This window comes from Echinops telfairi, unplaced genomic scaffold, assembly GCF_000313985.2.
Source record: "Echinops telfairi isolate 266 unplaced genomic scaffold, ASM31398v2 ScPeMD7_18;HRSCAF=68, whole genome shotgun sequence".
In the NCBI taxonomy this organism is placed as follows: domain Eukaryota; kingdom Metazoa; phylum Chordata; class Mammalia; order Afrosoricida; family Tenrecidae; genus Echinops; species Echinops telfairi.
In genome coordinates, this window is record NW_022103915.1 from 31,754,474 (window position 1) to 31,772,352 (window position 17,879).

The 17,879-nt window shown below is 55.0% G+C and overlaps 1 protein-coding gene across 1 annotated transcript in view; it reads left to right on the forward strand.

Annotated features, from left to right (window-relative positions):
- Positions 1 to 17,572: 17,572 nt before the first annotated feature.
- MIDEAS (mitotic deacetylase associated SANT domain protein) overlaps positions 17,573 to 17,879 on the forward strand; it is a 25,147-nt gene continuing 24,840 nt past the window's right edge. The window contains exon 1 of the mRNA XM_045287997.1: positions 17,573 to 17,719. The gene's annotated coding sequence lies outside the window, so the exon portion shown is untranslated. The remainder of the gene's footprint in view (positions 17,720 to 17,879) is intronic.

A 17,879-nucleotide genomic window follows, 5' to 3' on the forward strand; every position in this document is an offset into this window, starting at 1 on the left:
CTGGGGCGAGGCCAGTTGAGGCCTAAGCGCCAGCCGAGCCGCCTTACCCGCGCACCCGGGTGCTGCTGGCGCACCTCAGACCTGCCATCCCCGTGGCCTGCCCCCGCATGCCCGCGCGGCTGTGGCCCAGGAGCGGCCTGCTGGGCCCGCCCTCGAGGCGTCGCGCTGCGGACTGTGCGGTGGGGTCTGCCAGGAAGCCTGGAGACCCGGTTTGGTCCGAACCCCGCCTGTGCCTGCCTGGTGGAGTTAGTGAGACCTCGGCCCCCCCCGCTCCCCCCTGTGCAGCCCATGCACGAGGCTGCCCTCCTCACCCGGGCCTCAGGCAAGGGCCCAGGAGACGGAGAGGAACCTGGGGGCCCGCTGCGCTTGGGCTTTCAAGCTGCAACCGAGCAAGGCTGGCGGTGGGGAGGAGGTGTCCTAGTCCAGCCTCCAGTGAAATCCCCTGGAAGGGTGAAAGGGGAAGTTCTTTCCCCGTTTAAAACTTTGTTGGTTACAACTTCGGTGGCTACTTCCTGTGCTGCCTCCATCGCACATCAGACGCGTGTGCCAGCTTGCGGAGGCTTTCTGGGGGCACCTAGGTCGACCTGGAGCCCGTGGGGCACGTGTGTGTTGGGGATCCCTCTTGGCAGCTGGGGCTGGCGGAGGGGAGGTCTGGCTTGCTCCAGCAGAGGGAGCATGGCCTGGTGGCGCCTGAGGGGCCTGGCTCTCCATGATCAGCAGCCACAGCATTCAGAGGCTGGAGGCATGAAGACAGGCAGCTCTAAGGAGAAGCCGTTCTTCCTTCCTGGTGGGCCCTGGGCAGAGGAGGGACCCCCCCCCCCATTCTTGCTCCAGAGCCTGGTGTGGCAGTTAGAGGACTTCAGGAGCTTCAACATTTATGGGCCCTCCTTCGTACATGCACTGGACAGTGAATAATAGGGGTGTAAATGGTCAATTACTGTGATAAACCATCTCATTGCTTGGCCCTGACCCAGTCTCCATGCTAATCCGATTGGCCTCCCGCTGATTCTGCTGTTCTGAGTGATTGACTCCCATGGATCCACAGGGTGCAGACTGACCCAGAGAGTGCTGTCTGCCCCCCTCCCTCCTTGCCGGCCATGCAGATTGCTCTGGGAGGCCCTGCCCATGGCCAGTGTAGCCTCTCCAAGTTCCAGGCTTAACGCTGGCTCCCTAACTAAGGCTCTGCCAACCTCTCACTCCACCCAGAGTATCCAGGGGGTGAGAGTTTTACTTTTAAATGTGGGATTTAAAAATAGCCTCACTGTTTGGCCCTGTGGGCTGCTGCTTTTAATAAGTGGAGGAGGGTTGTGTGTGGAGAGAGCATGCAGCTCCAAATTCAGCCTCCTGCGGCTGCAGAATCCAGGGACCAGCTGCCCAACAGTGCTGAGGCCTCTGGGGTCCCAAGTGGGGAAGAAGGAGGTGGGGAGGATGAGGAATGTATGGGTATAATTTCTGGCCCAGCTTTGGAACCTCTGATCTTGATAGCCCTCTCCTGCAGGTAGGAGGGCCACATGGGCCCTGACAATTCCTGCTTATCTTCCCAGTCTCAATTTAAACAGCACGTCTTCCAAGAAGGCCTAGCTGCCCTCTAGTGATTTGAGTACCTAGTGTAATGTGGCAGCTGAAAACTTGGGGCCAGAGTGCTTGGGTTCAAGCCCCAACCCCCACTTATTAGCGATGTGACCATGGCTATTTGACCTTTCTGAACCTCCTTTGCCCTGTTACACCTCCCTCAGACGAGCCCTGAAGCTCTGTGACTTCGTGTACTCCCAAGGCTGAAGCACACTGCAGTATGGCCAGAGGCCCTGTGCTAGTGTACTGCTCTCTGCCATTCCCACAAAGTGTGCGTCTAGCAGGTGTTTCGTAAATGGCAGTTGAACCCCATTTGATGGAGGGAAAATCTCCATCAAACAATTATGGGCTTGGCGTGTGATGGTCCCTGCTGCTGGAACCTCTGCATTACCGTGTCATTGGATTCAAAAGGGTCAGCTTCCCATGGATGAATGAGGAGACGGTGAACTCCCGTTTCCTGCACTGCCCTGAAGCTGGCCTTCAGGAGAGTGTGTTCTGGTCATTCTGACCTCATCCTGAACCTCAGAATGAAAGAGTTGTGGGGCCTCCTGCCTGGGGATCTGCCAGCCTGGGCCTTTCCTTGGGTTGGGTCAGGTTGGCACCCTTCCTTTGTGTGTGCATCTGCACACGTGTTCATGCTTGAATTAGAACAGAAGCAGCCTGTTGGGGCTGCTGCTTCCAGGAGCCCCCAGAGGCTGCAGGAAATACAGCCAGGGGTCATCCTTCGTGTATAGGGGTTGCCTCTGCACAGCTGAACTCTGGCTGTGTAGGGCTGAGCGCGTCCCTGAACCCTGGGCCAAGGCTCGGCAGTTAGCCCTGAATTCCCAAGTTCTCACTAAATCATTTTATATTTGCATTCAAAGCGACATTCAGGATATGGTAAGACTGTGAGCTCATTTTATGAATAGGATGCATTACAGCATAACTCTGGTGTTGGAAATGGCTATTTGGAATTCAGCTCACACACATGCATGCCTGTGTGTGTGTGTATGTGCGCACGCGTGCGTACACACACAGACAGAGAAGAGTAACAGCTCGTAGAGGGGGCATCATTTCAGATTCCAGAGCCATCAAGCAAACCTCATCCACACCTACTTCCACCCCCGCACTCAGAATGCCATTCCTGGGAGGTGCGTGGACAGGCATCCAGGCAGTGACTGAAGGAAGCTGGGGGGTGCACTGGACAGAGCCCTGGGCAGACCGGGTTTCTCCTGGAGCTTCTCCACTTGGGCACATAGCTTAAACTGCGGAGCCTCGGTGTCCTGGCCTGTAAAAAGGGGACAAGCGTGGTACTTCACAGGGGCCTGGGAAGACGAAACAAGAGCATGCATCTAATGTGACCGGCACATAGAAGGTCCTCAACAGATAGTGGCTGTCATATCACCAGGTCCCAGTCCAGTTTGGACTTGCTACCTGGGAAGAGAAAATGAGTGTCCTGCTGGTTGTGGCGAGAGAGCCAAGGCTCCAGGGCTACGGGGTCAGCCAACTGAGGCCAAGGAAGCCCACTGCCCACTCCCCTGGCCCTGGGTGTGGAAGGCCTAAGTTGTCTACAGTTCAACAATGGGCCTCTTGTTGAAAGGTTGGTAGTTCAAAACCGCCCAGAGATGCCTTGGAAGAAGGTAGTTCAAAATCGCCCAGAGATGCCTTGGAAGACCTGGTGATCTGCTGTGGAAAGATTGCTGCCTTAGGAACACTCTGGGGCACACTTCTGCTCTGCCCACATGGGGGCACTCTGAGTCAGAAACTGAGTCAGTCAACATTGGCTCCTGGGTGCAACTGTGTGATGCACTTGCAGTCGGCCTGTCTGGACCTCGTGTCTGCTTCCTCTACGAGGGACTCTGTCCCTGCAGTCTAGGGATAAGAGCTTCCCAGAGATCAGATGGTGCTTTCTGGAACCTACCCGCCCGCCCAGGCCCTAGGCTGAAGGGCTCACGTGGGCGGGAGGAAGGTGCTGTTCACAGCCAAGGAAAAAGTCCCCTCTGCTGAAGCCTCTCTCTGTGACCTCAGTGGGGGTTTGGGTGGAGCTGGGGTGGGAGTTGTCACCCCAAAGAGCACGTTGGCTTTTTTACCAATTGAAATAGGAGCAAGGGAGGGAGGGGAGAGCACGAGATATTATGTAAGGAGAAAGTTGCCACATGTCAGAAAAGAGCTGAGGTTTTGCCGGGGTGGGAGGGGGTGTCTCTCCAAGGGACACGATTGCTGGCTGTGGTTTGTGGGGGGTGGCGGGGTGGAGTGGGCTGGGGGCCCCAGGGTTCCCTGGCAACCTCTCTTCCTCTTCCTGGAACACAGCCTTGTGCGGCCTGCCGGGCAAGGTGCTCCCTGTTCTTTGTGCCTTTCTCCCCAGTGGTGGGAGCTCGCGTTCTTTTTTCCAGGCAGAGCCTCTTCCTCCTGGAGTCTCGGAAAGGGAGAAGGGAGCAGGGAGCAGCCTGGGCCAGGTTGGGCCCGGTGCAACGCTGAGAGGGAAGTGCTCCGGACCTGCAGCCCAAAGGGGGTTTCTCGGAGACCACGTGCCACCTCTCTGGGGAAGCAGGGTCCACAGAGGAGGAGGGGAAACGGCGAGGGATTTCAAGTCCCAGGTTTTCCAGCATTTGGGCAGGTACAGTCCCCACCCTAGCCTGCTGTAGCCAGAATTTGCCAATTCCTTGGAGGGGAAAGCCCTGGAGTTCAGAATTGGGGTAGGAGAGAGCCCTGGTGTTCCAGTGGTTGCATGTTGGGCTTCAAACCACCAGCCACTCTGCAGGAGAAAAATGAGGCTTTCCACTCCCATAAAGAGTCCTGGAAACCTACAGGGGCAGTTCCACCCTGTCTCGTAGGGTCACTATGAGATTTTTTGTGGATGTATGCAAGTGCATGTGGACTGGCCCTTCTCTTCCACTTCCCCTCCTCGTCTCCATGCCTGGGGTGTGCACCTCGCTGTTACCACCCATGGGGGTCCAGATGCTGCCTTCCCACATGGCCCAGTTCAGTCTGCCGGGGTCGTCATCTTGGGTTTCCCCAGTTCTGGAAGTCACCCCAGAACTGGAAAACACTCGGGGAGATCTTGTTGCTGCCCTGGGTGCAGATGGGGCAGCTGTTCTTAGCTGCAGGTTCCCGTGACTGCCCCTCCTAGGTAGGAGTCAGAAGGAGAGCAACCACCCAAGCAACCACCAAGAACCCAGGACAATACTGTCTGGGCGCCGGGTGTGGTGTGGAGCAGACCTCCCTGCCCGCTGGCTCCCTCTGAGTTGTGTGTGTGTGTGTGTGTGTGTGTGTGTGTGTGTGTGTGTGTTTCGCGGTCAGGAGGCTGGCTGTGAGTGAAAGCAGAAGTACCCACACCGTATCCGCCCTGCAGCACGCAGGTTGGCTTGTATGTGAACTGTCTACAGAGGAAGGACGGGCAGAGGTCCTTCTGCATGGCGGCTGTGGACGTTTTCTGTCCTTGCCGCAGGGTGCACATTTGAACATGCGCAGCACTTCTGTGTTGCCCCCAGCTGCCGTTCCTTGCTGGCGGTAGGCAGGAGCGTGCTAGAAACAACCAAGCAGGCACTTCCACTTGTGGGACATTCACTTTGCCAACCTCGGGGCATGCTGGCTTGCTCTCTGCCGGCCCTGGCATTTCTCACGCTCGCCCTCCCTGTATCAATCCCTTTAGAGTGGCCTAGGAAGGTGGAGGCTGCTCAGTTATTCGTTGGGGACTTTTGCTTCTCAGTGTTTCTTTAGGGCCTGCTGCCACAGTGGCGTCGAGGGGACACCAGTTCTGGATGTACCTGGCCCTTCTTGCCAACCCCAGTTGGTCCTCCACGCCGCCCCTGGGCCTCCATGTCTCTGTGTCTGCTCAGGTGCCGCCAGCCCTGCTCTGAGCCAGCTGTGGACCTGGAAGTCAGGCCAGCCAGCTCCCCCTAAAGTGTTAAAGACTGAGCTGCCCCTGCCCAGGAAGTGGGCAAGGACGTCGCATTCACAGGGTGCTTGCTCTGTGTCAGGCACCTCAGACAGGTATTGCCTCACTCATCCCACTGTAACATAAGGTGGGACCTGGGGTCCACGTAGCTCCAGAGGATGGAGGTGCACCATGAGGCTGGTGACTAGAGAAGCCAGGTGGGACAGGTTCTCTCTGACCTCAGAACCCCATCTTTTTATCATACAGTCCCCACACGATCTGGGTGATCTGAACAGTGCCGTCCGTGAGCTGTGGAGCGAAGTGCTGACGATGGTCATTCAGGGACCTTCAGACTGGCTGGTGGGAGATAGAGCCTGTGCTGGGAAGGGTGAGGAAGACCCCTCTCAGGCCTCTCCCAGCACAAACGGGCTCTCATCTAAAGGGAACCTGTTTCTGGCATATCGGGGTAGAGATGGTTTCTTGCGGGGAGTGTCAGAGCTTTGTCCCGGAGCTGTGAAGGCCTGGCAGGAGTACCGGGATCAGCTGTGTCTGTAGGGGTTGCTGGGAAAGCCACTCATGCATGAGGAGTAGACGGGCTTGGTTTAGGCCTCCTGGACACCTTCCAAGTGTCTCCTCCTTCCCAAACCCATGGCTCTGAGACTAGCTGTGGGGCCTCCCCTGCTGGCTGCTGAGTCTGATCCTGGGGTCCATCACTCCAGCCGACTTGGCACTGGTCCCAAAGAGTCTGGCTGGTGTGCACTGTGGAACTTGGGCCTGCTGTTCTGCCGGGGCTAGTGCTCGGTGCCAAAGGCCCCTGTGTGTATTTTAGGAACAATGAAGAATAAACCAGCAAAGGAGAAAAGCCCCTGCCTGCAGCAGCTGCTCAGAGCTGGAGAAACGCAAGGAATGTGTTAGCATTTGGCAGAGGCCCTGGATCTTGACCAGAGCCCAAGGAAGGGCGAGATGCTGATGTGATGCCCGGCCAGTGAGGCGCACTGCACACTGTGTAGCCCATCTGTCCTTGGCCAAGCCACCGTCTGTCTCCTGGCTTCAGTGTCCTCCAGCAGCCATGAAGCAGAGCTTTGGGCCAACTATCTCTGGAGTGGATGGGCACTATCTGACCCCGTATTCGGGATGTGGGATAAACAGCCTTTATTTAGGAATGCTAAGTTCTTGGGAAAAGCAACCCATCCCGGAGTCCTAGCAGAAGCATAGGCAGCTGTGTCGAGGGGCTGAGGCCCTGCCTTGGGGTCATTAGAGCATTGGATCTAATGCTAAGGATAGAGCTGACTTGGCTTGACAGTGCCTGGGAACCATGGAGATTTGGGGCATCTGGCCATTGGCAAGCAGGAGAGAATCAAGATTTTAGTTTTAAAGAGTCATTGACCAGCTGTAACTTTTGGGGGAAGATGTGCAGAGTTACACCAAACCAAACCCCAAACTCACTGCCACTGAGTCAATGCTGAGTCATAGTGACCCTACGGACAGGAGAAAACCGTCCCTTTGAGCTTCCAAGACTGTAACTCTGTACCGGAGTAGAAAGCCCCATCTTTCTCCCATGTGGCAGCAGCTAGTGGTTGCAAACATCTGTTCTTGCATTTAACAGCCCAACACAGTGGTTCTCAGCCTGTGGGTCTTGACCCCTTTGGGGGTCTAACAACCCTTTCACAGGGGTCACCTGATTCATAACAGTAGCAAAATTACAGTTATGAAGTAGCAACAAAGATACTTTTATGGTTGGGGGTCACCACAACAAGATGAACTGTATGAAAGGGTTGTGGCATTAGGAAGGTTGAGAACCACTGGCCCAACGTGTAACCCCTACAGCATCTGAACATTTTCACAAGTTGGCTCAATGGTAGTGATCACTTTTCATCTTTAAAGCCACTCACCTTTGCCCCTCTCCCACCCACCTTCCCAGAGTGGCCATGTTCCCAGAAGCCACTCTGCTGAGGGAAGACGGGTGCAGCTCAGAAGCACAGTGCACAAGGTGGGCTGCTGCCACCCAACCCAGTTGGCCTGGTGGCAGGAGGCTGGGCCTGGAGTCCTGAGGTTCTAGTCCTGGCCTCACCTCAGTCTTCCCGTGAATTTAGGTGAGCGATCTGCCCCTTCACACCTTCAGGTTCCTTGTTGGCAAAGGCTAAGAGTCATCAACAAGATGTGTGTGGTATGCTTGGCACACGGTAGCCCCTGAAGAAACGTTCTTGGTGTTGACGGCAAAGTAGAACGCTTTCTGGGTGTGCTCTTGGCTCCTTGCCTTGGCTGCGAGCCCTACCCACGTGTCTCACAGAAGTGGAGGTGTGCATCTTTGGACTGGGGGCCGTTGGTTCCAGGCCCCGCTGTGCTCCTGCGTTTCTCCCCTCCTCTGGATTGCTTTGTGGAATGAGGGATGAGACTCGATGAACATCCGGATGGCTTGATGTTTGGCCTCTGGTCAGCCTTCACCGTGTGGGCTCTGCCTTGCCGCTTGTCTCTGAAGACAGACCTCAGCCGCCGTGTCTCATGCGGTGTGGAGGCTCTTAGACCAGCGTGAGATCCTGCAGACGGTACAACTCCCAGCCGACCTCTGTTAGCCCATGGGCTCTCCTGCCTCCTGGGGCCTTTTACACACACCTTCAGCCTCCAGGGAACTAACCTGGCTTAGTGGGGTTGAAGTCATTCCTTTGGGGTAGGGAGTGGCATCTACTGTGAGCTGTTGGAAATGGCCGAGGGAACACAGAAGCTCTGGCTTGAGGTGCTTGAGGTAGGTGCTCAAGGACAGGGAGAGTGGGAGCACTGACTTTGTGGGGGATTTTGGGGGGCATTCTTCTGGGTTCCGGATCAAATGTAGACCGGAGAGGGCGGGCGCTTTGAAGGCAGACAGCAGAGATTTGAACCTTGCTTCTGCCGCTTAACAGTTTCCCTCTGGAGAACGGGGACAATAAGACTCCTGCACCAGGCTGTTTGTAAGCATGGACTCTAGGGTATGTAGCGTGCCTAATGTGGAGAAGTTCTCCATAAATGCGAGTTCCCTTCGCTCAGAAACCAACAAGGCCAAACCCACTGCCATCGAGTCGATTCTGACTCATGGTGACCTGTCAGAAAGGATCTGCCTTTGGGGTATTCTGCAGATGGGCCCCCAACCACACTCATCGCTATTGCGTCAGTTCTGACTCATAGTGTCCCTGTAAGACAGAGTAGAACTGCCCCTGTGGGTCCCCGAGGCTGTAAATCTTTACAGGAGCAGAAATCCTCATCTTTCTCTCTGGGAGTGGCTGGTGGGTTTGTACCACCGACCCTCTGGTAAACAGCCCAATGAGTAACCCATTATGCCACCCAGGCTCCTGCGGACTGGCCAGGGAGTAGAAATAATTATCTGTGGTCATCTTCTCAAGGAAAACAGGGCTGCACAGCCAGCTGTGCAAACGTAAAGGTCTCCCCTGCCCCAGCTGCTTTGATTCTGGGGTCAAACTTGGGGTTCATTTCATTGTGTCTTGTGCAGGATATGGGAGAAAGACTATTGGTGGCTGAGATCTGTGGATGCCCGGGGTCCTGGATGCAAACGGTGTGGAGAGAGCGCATGGGCTGAGGAAGGAGGGAGCAGCTTTCCTGAGTGAGGAGGACATTACTTTAACTTCCGGTCCTCATTTCCTGATTTGTGAGCCCCCCAGATTCCCGCCTGTCATTGGTTCCTAATTTTATTTCATTTTGCTTGGAGAACAAACATACTTTGTTTGGTTTCAGTCTTTTAAAATTGATCGAGACTAACATTATTTATCCTAGAGAATATCTAATGTGTACGTGAGAAGAAGATGCTCTACTGTTGCAGGGTGGAGTGTTCGATAGATGTCTGTGAGGTCAGCTTGGTTTATTGTGTTGTTCTAGCCTGCTGTTACTGATCTGTCATGTTCTATCCATTATGGAAAGTGGTGTATTTTTATTTCTAACCATTATTGTATTTTCAATTTCTCCCTTCAGGTCTGGCAGTTTTTGCATCTTATATTTTGGGGGGTCTGTTTTTAGGGACATGTATGTGTATAAGTATGTTTTCTTGATGGATTGGTGATGAAATGTCCTCACAAATGCTTTTCTTTGTCTCTAGTTGTAATTTTGTTTGAGTCTTATGTTAGGCCGGGTTGACTAGAGAAACAAATCCAGAGACACTCATACGTGTATAAGAACTTTCTTTTAAGAAGTAAGCTTGCACCAATAAAACCTCCCGGCCCAGTCCAACTCAAGTCCATTAAGTCCCTCTTCAGACCCACACCGCCCCATGCGATGATGCAGCATGCAGGACGATCCCCGCTGGCGGGTGCCGAGTGGTGTGGACCCAAAGGCGGAGGCTGCATCTCAGGGCTCACCTCAGGAAGGTGGAGGCTGAGAGAGTGAAGGGAGGTTCCCAGGACCCTCCTTAAGAGCAGGCCACGCCTGCAAGGAGGAGGGAGCAGCCTTCCTGAGCTAGGCAAGTTACTTTAACGTCCGGTCCTAATTTCCGATTTTGTGTGACATCATTATAATCATTCCAGCTCTTTTGGTTACTGTCTACATGGTATGTATCTTTTCTTATTCTTTTCCTTTCAATTTGTGTCCTTAATTCTAAAATCTCTTGTAGACAGAATATAGTTCGATTATCCGTTTTTTAAAAAGTCCATTCTGCCAATTTAGTTGGAGTACTTAACCATTTGCATATGACTTCATGACTGAAAAGGTAGTATTTACTCCCTTTTTTTTTGGCATGTCTTGCCTTTTTTTGTTCTTCAATTCCTCCATTACTATCTTCTTCGGGGAAGTGAGTTTAGTGTTTGTTTTTGTGTTCGAAAGATTTTCCAGTGTACTGTTCTGGCCTGTAAATTGAGACAAAGAAGGTGACAGTTAAGTGAGAGCTTGTCTACAATGCACTTAGGACAGTGTCTGGCAAATAGTAAGTGTGCATTACATGTGGAATACTAAGTCAGGCCTTGGATACTATAAGAATGATGGCCAACCCTGTGGCTAGCTGAGAACAAAGTCTCCCGAGGGCTCCATGGGACCCCCTCATGTCTCCTGAACAAGACTCTCCAGCCAGCAGATCCTTGTGGAGAGCTGGGAAACCTGGGAAACCAGACCCTGATGTTCCTGCTCTTCTTCCCTTGCTTAGGAAGCACTGCAGGTCCCCTGCCTGGCATTACCAGTCCATGAACCGCGCCAGGTATGTTTCACTGCACACACTGGAGTTTGAGAGTTACCGCCCAGCACACATGGACAGTAGAGAATGACGGAGAGAGATCTGGTGTGGAGTTATCAGGCTTAGGTTCAACTCCTAGGTCCCACTTGTTTACTCTGTGACCCGAACACATTGCTTTGTAGAGTCCCGCTTCCTCATCTCCTGGATGAAAATAATAATAATATGAACATAATAATAAATCCTCATACATGCTGGGCATGTAGGTAGTACTTGTGGCTACTCCCTACAAAGGTGTTTCTTTGGTTCCTGGACACAGGTCTTGTTGTAGCCTCCCTCCCCTACCACCACCCAGGCACATGCCACATAGCTACCTGGTTATGTGACAGCCAGTTGAGTCACATTGCCTCCAGGGCCCTTGCTCCCGGCCTCATACAGACACAGAGGGGTGTTGAAGAAGCATTATGGAATAGCAGTGGACACTGAGGAAGAACACAAAGGTTCAGAAAGCATGGGAACTGTGTGTACTAAAGGGCTGCCTGGAGGATGTGGCCTTGAAGGAAGGCAGATTGGCGGGAACCAGCTCCCGTGGACGCTCAAAGTCAAGGGTTACTCGCTGTCTTCTTGGGTGCCCTGCACTCGTTCCTGCACCAGCTACCTGAAGTTGTAATTAATGTGTGCTCTGTGCCTCTCTGCCCATTTGGATGCTGCAAAGGTAGGGACCATACCATGCTGGTCTCCCTTGTCTCCCCAGAGCCTGGCTGCTGCCAGGTTCCAGTAAATGCTTACTGAGTGGATGAAGGGACAGTGGGTAGACTTGCAGGGCAAAGCCAGAAGGTCCTGTGAGGGTCATGGTCCAAGGTGGAGGGCAGCACTGATGCTCAGGTAGAGATTCAGAGAGTTCTGCTCTAGGCCTGTCATGGAGCCAGGCCTTTCTAGAAGGGGAGGGCATGCTGGAGAGGCCACCGGGGCTGGGAGGTCCATGGATGTAGGTGGTGGTGAGGAGATGCAGGGCCTCATCTGTCCCCAGGAGACCTGCTCCAAGGCTCAGGTGCCCCCAACACACACACACACACACCACCACCATCACCACCACCACCCCCTTACAGGGACATCAGGCAGTTTCCACTGTGTTCCTGGGATTCTGTCTGGCTGACAGGCATTTTCTGGGCTGCCCGAGATCCTTTGTGGCCCTTGCTAGGAGAGAGGCAGCAGTTCCCCACTGTGGGTGACCGCTGAGTCTTTCCTGGCTTTGATAATGACTGTGAGCGCTCTCACAGCCTCGGTTTCCCCCTATGCCAGTGGTTCTCAACCTGTGGGTCACGACCCCTTTAGGGGTGAAATGACTCTTTCACAGGGGTCGCCCAATTCATAACAGAAGCAAAATGACAGTTATGAAGTAGCAACGAAGATAATTTGATGGTTGGGGGTCACCACTACATAAGGAACTATATGAAAGGGTCGCGGCCTGAAGAAGGTGGAGCACCACTGCCCGGTGCCCTGGGTCCCCTGGCCTCCTACAAACATTCTGGGTGTATTTGTGGTTTGTGGGGGACAGGAGAAGCCAGAAAGGAGCTGGAGAGCCCCTCATGAGGCAGAAACTCCCCTCTCTGGCACACCCCTTGTGGATGTGGACATCTTAAGGGCAAAACTCCAACTGCAGCCAGCTGGGAGCCTGGCCGGCTCCTGACCTGATCAACCCCGGAGGCTCAGGACTCATCCGTCTGTCAACCTGAAGTTCAGTCTGAAGCAGGGATGCTCCAGTGGGTCTCCACACTGGGGTGGGCAGACAGGGTGTCCGCCTGCTCTTAGCGGACATGACACCTGGGGGAGACTGGTCCACACCACTGATTTGTTCCTTGAGAACCTGACTTGCAAGTTCAGTGGCTTGGAGAAGTGGGGTCCTGCAGCCTGGGTGTGAACTCCCAGTTCATGGGGGCGAGGGCCACATGGATTTGCAGGGGGGCTTCCCTGAATTTAGAAAACAGGTTTGTCTTGGGCCAGGGCAACTGTAGCAGGTGGCAATGCCAGACTGCTTAGAGATGACAGGCTGCAGCCAAAGGCCCCAGAGTATCTAAACAAGAGTTTTTGAGTCCTCCTGGCCGTGGTGTCTTGGCCTCTTGAGGCCCACATCAGCCATGTCAGTGCATGAGGTAAACAGAGCCACAGACTCTAGCCCTGGCCATAGTCCAGGCAATGGACCTTGTAGGAGGGAGTGCAGCAGGGGTCAGGCCGGCACTTCTCTAGCTGGCCTATATGTGGCGTGGGGCCGTGAGTGGCAGTTGAGAGGACATCATGGGGCAAGTGGCTGGCGGAGCAATTGGAGAAGGACTGGAGCTGCTGGTCAGCTAGCAAGATCTTGGGGACATTATTGGGGTCGGGAGAGGGTGGGGTCTCCTCGCTTCCCCTTGGCATCATGGGGAGCTCGATGTGACCCAGGGAGGGAGGTTGAATGTCAGGACTGGCACGAACCCAGAGTAGAGATGCCGGTCAGGAGTAGTGCCTCTGCCCAGGCATGGCCTTGACCTTCCACGGCCTTCTTGAGTGAGCATCCAAATGATAGCTCCAAGTGACACTGGCTGTGTGCTGGGGATGAGGACGTGGGCAATGGGAATTCGGTGGCAGGGAGTTATGAGGTGGTGGCACTGTGGATTAAGCCCTGGGCTGCTAACTTCAAGGTTGGTAGTTCAAGCCTACCAGCTGCTCTGAGGGAGAAAAAAAAGGGGGTGGCGCTCTCTGCTCTCGTTGAGAGTTACAGTCTCAGAAATCCTAAGGAGCTATTCTCTGGCTTAAGGGTGGCTGTGAGGTAGAACTGGCTCAACACCAGTGGGTTTTTGGGGTTGGGAGGCTCCTGGTGCTAGAGGGAGCAGGGTCTGCAACCTGCAGGGTGAGGAGAACTTGGCCAGATAGGATGGGTAAGACCCTGTCCAAGGTCAAGGGTTCTGTCTGGTCAGAGACCCAGAGGCCACATGGGAACAGCAAGTTGGAGGCCCTGAAGGTGGAGCTAAACTTGGAGCCAATGTTGAGAGAGGACTAAGTGTTGGCCCTAAGACTGTTTGGTGGTGGTGGTAGTGGGGTAGACTGGGGAGTCAGGCCCTTGCTGGACACCATGTTTGGGGCTGTGTGGCCCGCATGCGGGTGCCCCCTCGCCTTGTGTGAGTTGGGGGAGGGCGACTGTGTGGTGGCCTCGCTTAAGAACAGGAACTTGGAACATTTGTTTCTCTACTTGGTTCTAACGCTTGAGTCCCTGTGGCTGCTGGGCCCAGACAGAGGACCTTCTCCTCCTCCGGTGCAACCACGGCTCACAGCAGTTGTGTCCCAGATGAATGTGCGAAATGCCCCACGGGGTGAGTGAATAGGCCTGGGGACTAGGGTGAAGGCTCCCTGAATTCTCCAGGGGCCAGCCAGTTCATGGGGCTGGGCTATAGGCCTCTGGAACATGCTACCCTGAGGCCTTTCCGGCACTTTCTCCACACATGCCTGCAAAGCCCATTTGCAGCTTTGGTACCATGCTCCTCCTCGGTACTATAGAAAGAATGTGCTTCTCGTGGATCTCAGGCTACTGACGCCCCCACACCTCAGGACCCGTCTGGGGGTCTGGTCAGCAAGCAACTGGGAGGCAGGGACGGGGGAAACAACAGCCTGACAGAGCTGGTTGCAACTTCAGAGGCCCCGCCAAGCGACTGTGGGTTTCCTTTCGCTGTCTGAGGCCCCTGCAGCTGGACCCAGGGTGAGCTGCCTGCAAGGGTTCCTTATGAACACCCTCTTCCCCTAAACCTTGAGGACTTGGCCCCTAGCCCCTAGCTGAGCCTTCCGAAACGATGGCTTTGTCCTTCCTCCTCCTCATGGTGCTGAAGGCTGAGCAGCCCCTGACCTGGGGGTTGGGGAGCTTCGGGTTGAGGAGTAGAACTGGAGTCAACGAAATGGGGAGGAAGTGGCTAAGAGCTACAGGCTGTGAGGTGCTACTGGGTTCTAAGGGCTTAAAACACTAGCACCGGGTTTTGGGCCTGGAGGCAGGCAGGGCCTAAAGTCCAGGCCCAGCAGGCGGGGCAGACAGTAGTCAGGGCAGGAGGCATCGTCTCATATCAACGAACCTGCTGGCCCTCCAGTGAGGCTGAGGCCCTCGGTGCCTTCCTGTAGGGCTGACCTACTTCTGGACTGTGTCTGGGGAGAATGACGAAAGATTTGCCTGCCAAGGTTCAGGCAGCGGTGAGGGGCTTCCCGGCGCCTGTGAGGAGGTTAGCTGTGTCCAGAGCTGCCTTTCCCAGGCCTGTGGCCTGAGATGGTGGTGAGCTTGCTGTGGAAGTGGGGTGTGTAGCCTGGCCTGGTGTCTCAGCAGCATGTCTCGGGGAGAAGGGATAAAGGCTGGTTCTAGGAGTCAGTCACATAGACTTAGGCTGAAGTCCTGGCTCTGCAGCGTCATCGCTGTGTGACCATGGCCAAGTGACTGAGCCCCTCTGAGCTTCCTCTAGCTCTCCTGTAAAATGGAAGTTAAAATAGCAACGCCTGCCCTAAAAGGTTGCTGCAGGAATGACTGTTAATCATTATGAATCAGCAGCAAGGAGCCCAGGTGGTTCTGTTGGGGAAGTGTTGGACTGCTAACCTCCAGGTTGTCAGTTCATATCCAGCGGCTGCCCATCAGAAAGAGGAGGCTGTCTACACCTGTACAGATTCACAAAGCCCCAGAAACCCTAGGTAGGGTCACTAGGCGTTGGAACTGACGACGATGGCAGTGCATTTTTAGTTTTTATCATAATCATCACTACCGCCACTATTATTTGTGCTCTCTTGCCTAGGTGTGCCCCTCCCCTTTCCTCTTAAGTTCATTGGTGTCGCCCTATTTCCCAGCTATGGCCAGGGCTTGCTGGGGCAGAGGGGCTTCAGTCCTCCAGGGGGTGCTCGGTAACAGGGATCTTCTGGGGTGACTTGGCCTCCCCATTTCTGCTCCCCTTCATTTCTTCTGCGCGAGCCCCTGCTCCAGCTTGCAGAGCCTGCCTGTTGTTGTTTTCATTGCTGTTGCTTTTGCTAGGTGTTGTGAATTGCCCCCGACTCATAGTCGTTCCCCCCCCCACCCTGCAGCCTAACAGAACACCTGCTCCGGCGCCATCCTCACCCTTGTTGTTAGGTTTGAGCCCATTTTTGCAGCCACCATGTCAGTCCTTTTGTCCCGCTGCCCCTCCACGTCACCAAGCATGATGTCTTTCTCCAGGGACTGGTCTCCCCTGATAACATGTTCAAAGTATGTGGAAGGAAGCCTTGCCATCCTTGCCTCTAAGGAGCACTCGGGTTGGACTTCTTCCAAGACAGATCTGTGTGTTCTTTTGGCAGTCCACTGTACCTTCAATATTCTTCACCAGCACCATCGTTCAAATGCAGAGATTATTTCCCCCCCCCCCTCCTTAGTCTTGCTTACCCAGTGCCCGAGTTTTACATGCATATAAAGGATTGCAATACCATGGCTTGGGTCAAGCGTAGTACCTTAATCCTCAAAATATGTAACCTTGCTTTTCAATCCTCGAAAGAGGTCTTTTGGGGCAGACTTACCCAATACAATGAGAGCCTGTGGGGCTGTGGGTGGGAATGGGGCGCTGGATCATGGCCCTCTGATGTGTAGAGTGGGGTGCCAATAAACTGAGCCCGTACTGAGGGCTCACAGGTCCTGCAGCCCTGTCTGGGATCCCCTTGCAAGGGACCCCCATCCTCTCTCCCCAGACCTGGGGGACCCCTGCCCCCAGAGACAGGTAATGAGCTCTGGCCCTGAACCCTTATTTATCGTGTGCATCCACTCTCGGGCCTTCCCCTGCCTCCAGGCCCCAACCCTGGGGCTGTGGCCCACAGGGTCCCAGAGGCTGGGCTGCTTTGGGGGTAGGGGGTGCTTTGCAGCCCAGGGTGGACCTGGCAGGCTCCCCTCCTGCGGTCTTCCTCCAAGGGCTCTCAGAGTACACCTGGGCCTCTAGTGTGTGCTGTGAGGGCAGAGAGCTGGGCTTCTGTCGCCTGGACGGCCCTCTACCCTGCAGCTTTGTGTGGGACCAGAGGGCGACTGGCTTTTGGGTTTCTAGTTATAATTGGGTTGGCTGTCAGGGAATGTGGACTTCACAGCAAGAAAAAGTGGGTTTGTCCAAAAGGTTACCCCTGTGGCCCCACGCAGTGCCAACCCTGCCCTGTTTGGGGGTGGGGGGGTGTGTTTCAGGGGTTTAGAAGCTTTCCTGGCCTGATCACTCTCCCTGCCCGCAGCTCCCACGTTGTATGCAGACCAAGGGGTGGGGTGGGGGTGGGAGTGGGGGGCGGCGCTAGAGCCACAAAGCTCTCTCCCTCCAGGGCCCGGAGCCGAGGGAGGAAATGGAGGAGGAAGTTCCTCCCCTTCTGGGTACTGGGTGAAAGTGAAAGATAGGGAGGGCCCCCCCGCCAGTGAGTCATCGGGTGCTGGGCTCCCGGAGTGGAAGGGCTTCGGAAGCCCGGAAAGCCTGCAGGAGAGCGATAGCGCTGGGGCAGGCGGCGGTGGTGGTGGGCGAGGGGCGTCACTGGGCGGAGCCAGAGCTGCTTAGCAACCTGCCCTGCCCCTGCCTTCCATTGCTGTGGTTTCCCGGGGTTTCCTACAAGGCCCTGCATCTGTCAGTCCGAGCCACCCTATCTCCTCCCACCCAGACTGACCCGGGCCAGAATTTTAGTGTGGAGGAAGGCATGGGTCACATGACCCCCAGCCTTACGCCGGGAGGGGGAAAATGATCTATCCGACTGATGCAAGACAAAGCCTCTTAGAATACGTCCAGGCAACTCTGTAACCTGGAAATTGCAGGTCTTGAGCCTCAATGTTCTGGAGCAGGGTAAATAAATGATTTTAAAGAATCAAATTTAAAAGCAAAATTAGACAAACTTATGAGTATTTCAGTCATGCCCGGGCCTAAGTCCTCCCAGTCTGCACCCAGGATCTTAGCTGCTCTGTTCCTCTGCTCCAGGCGCCAGCTGACCTGCTAGGGGCTGGGTCCTGCCTCCAACCTGGGCTGCAAAACAGGTTCTGTGCTCGTTTGGGGAGGACTCTGGCAGCCCCACCCAGCTGCCCCTCCCAGGGGTGGGGCTCGGACTGCACACAGTCTCCTGGGGGCCTCGCCTGCAAGCGACCATGGAGGACTGCTGGGACTCCCAGCAAAGGGGTGAGCAAGAGGGTGGCCATACTGGGAAGGACCCACATCCCTGCCTGAGATACAGGTGTGGCTGGACGCAGTGTGGTGGTGGCTGTGGGGGTGGGCAAAGTTGGGTTGTTAACATGGCCAGGGGCAAAGGAGGCCTGGCAGCCCAGGAAGAGGGGGCCTG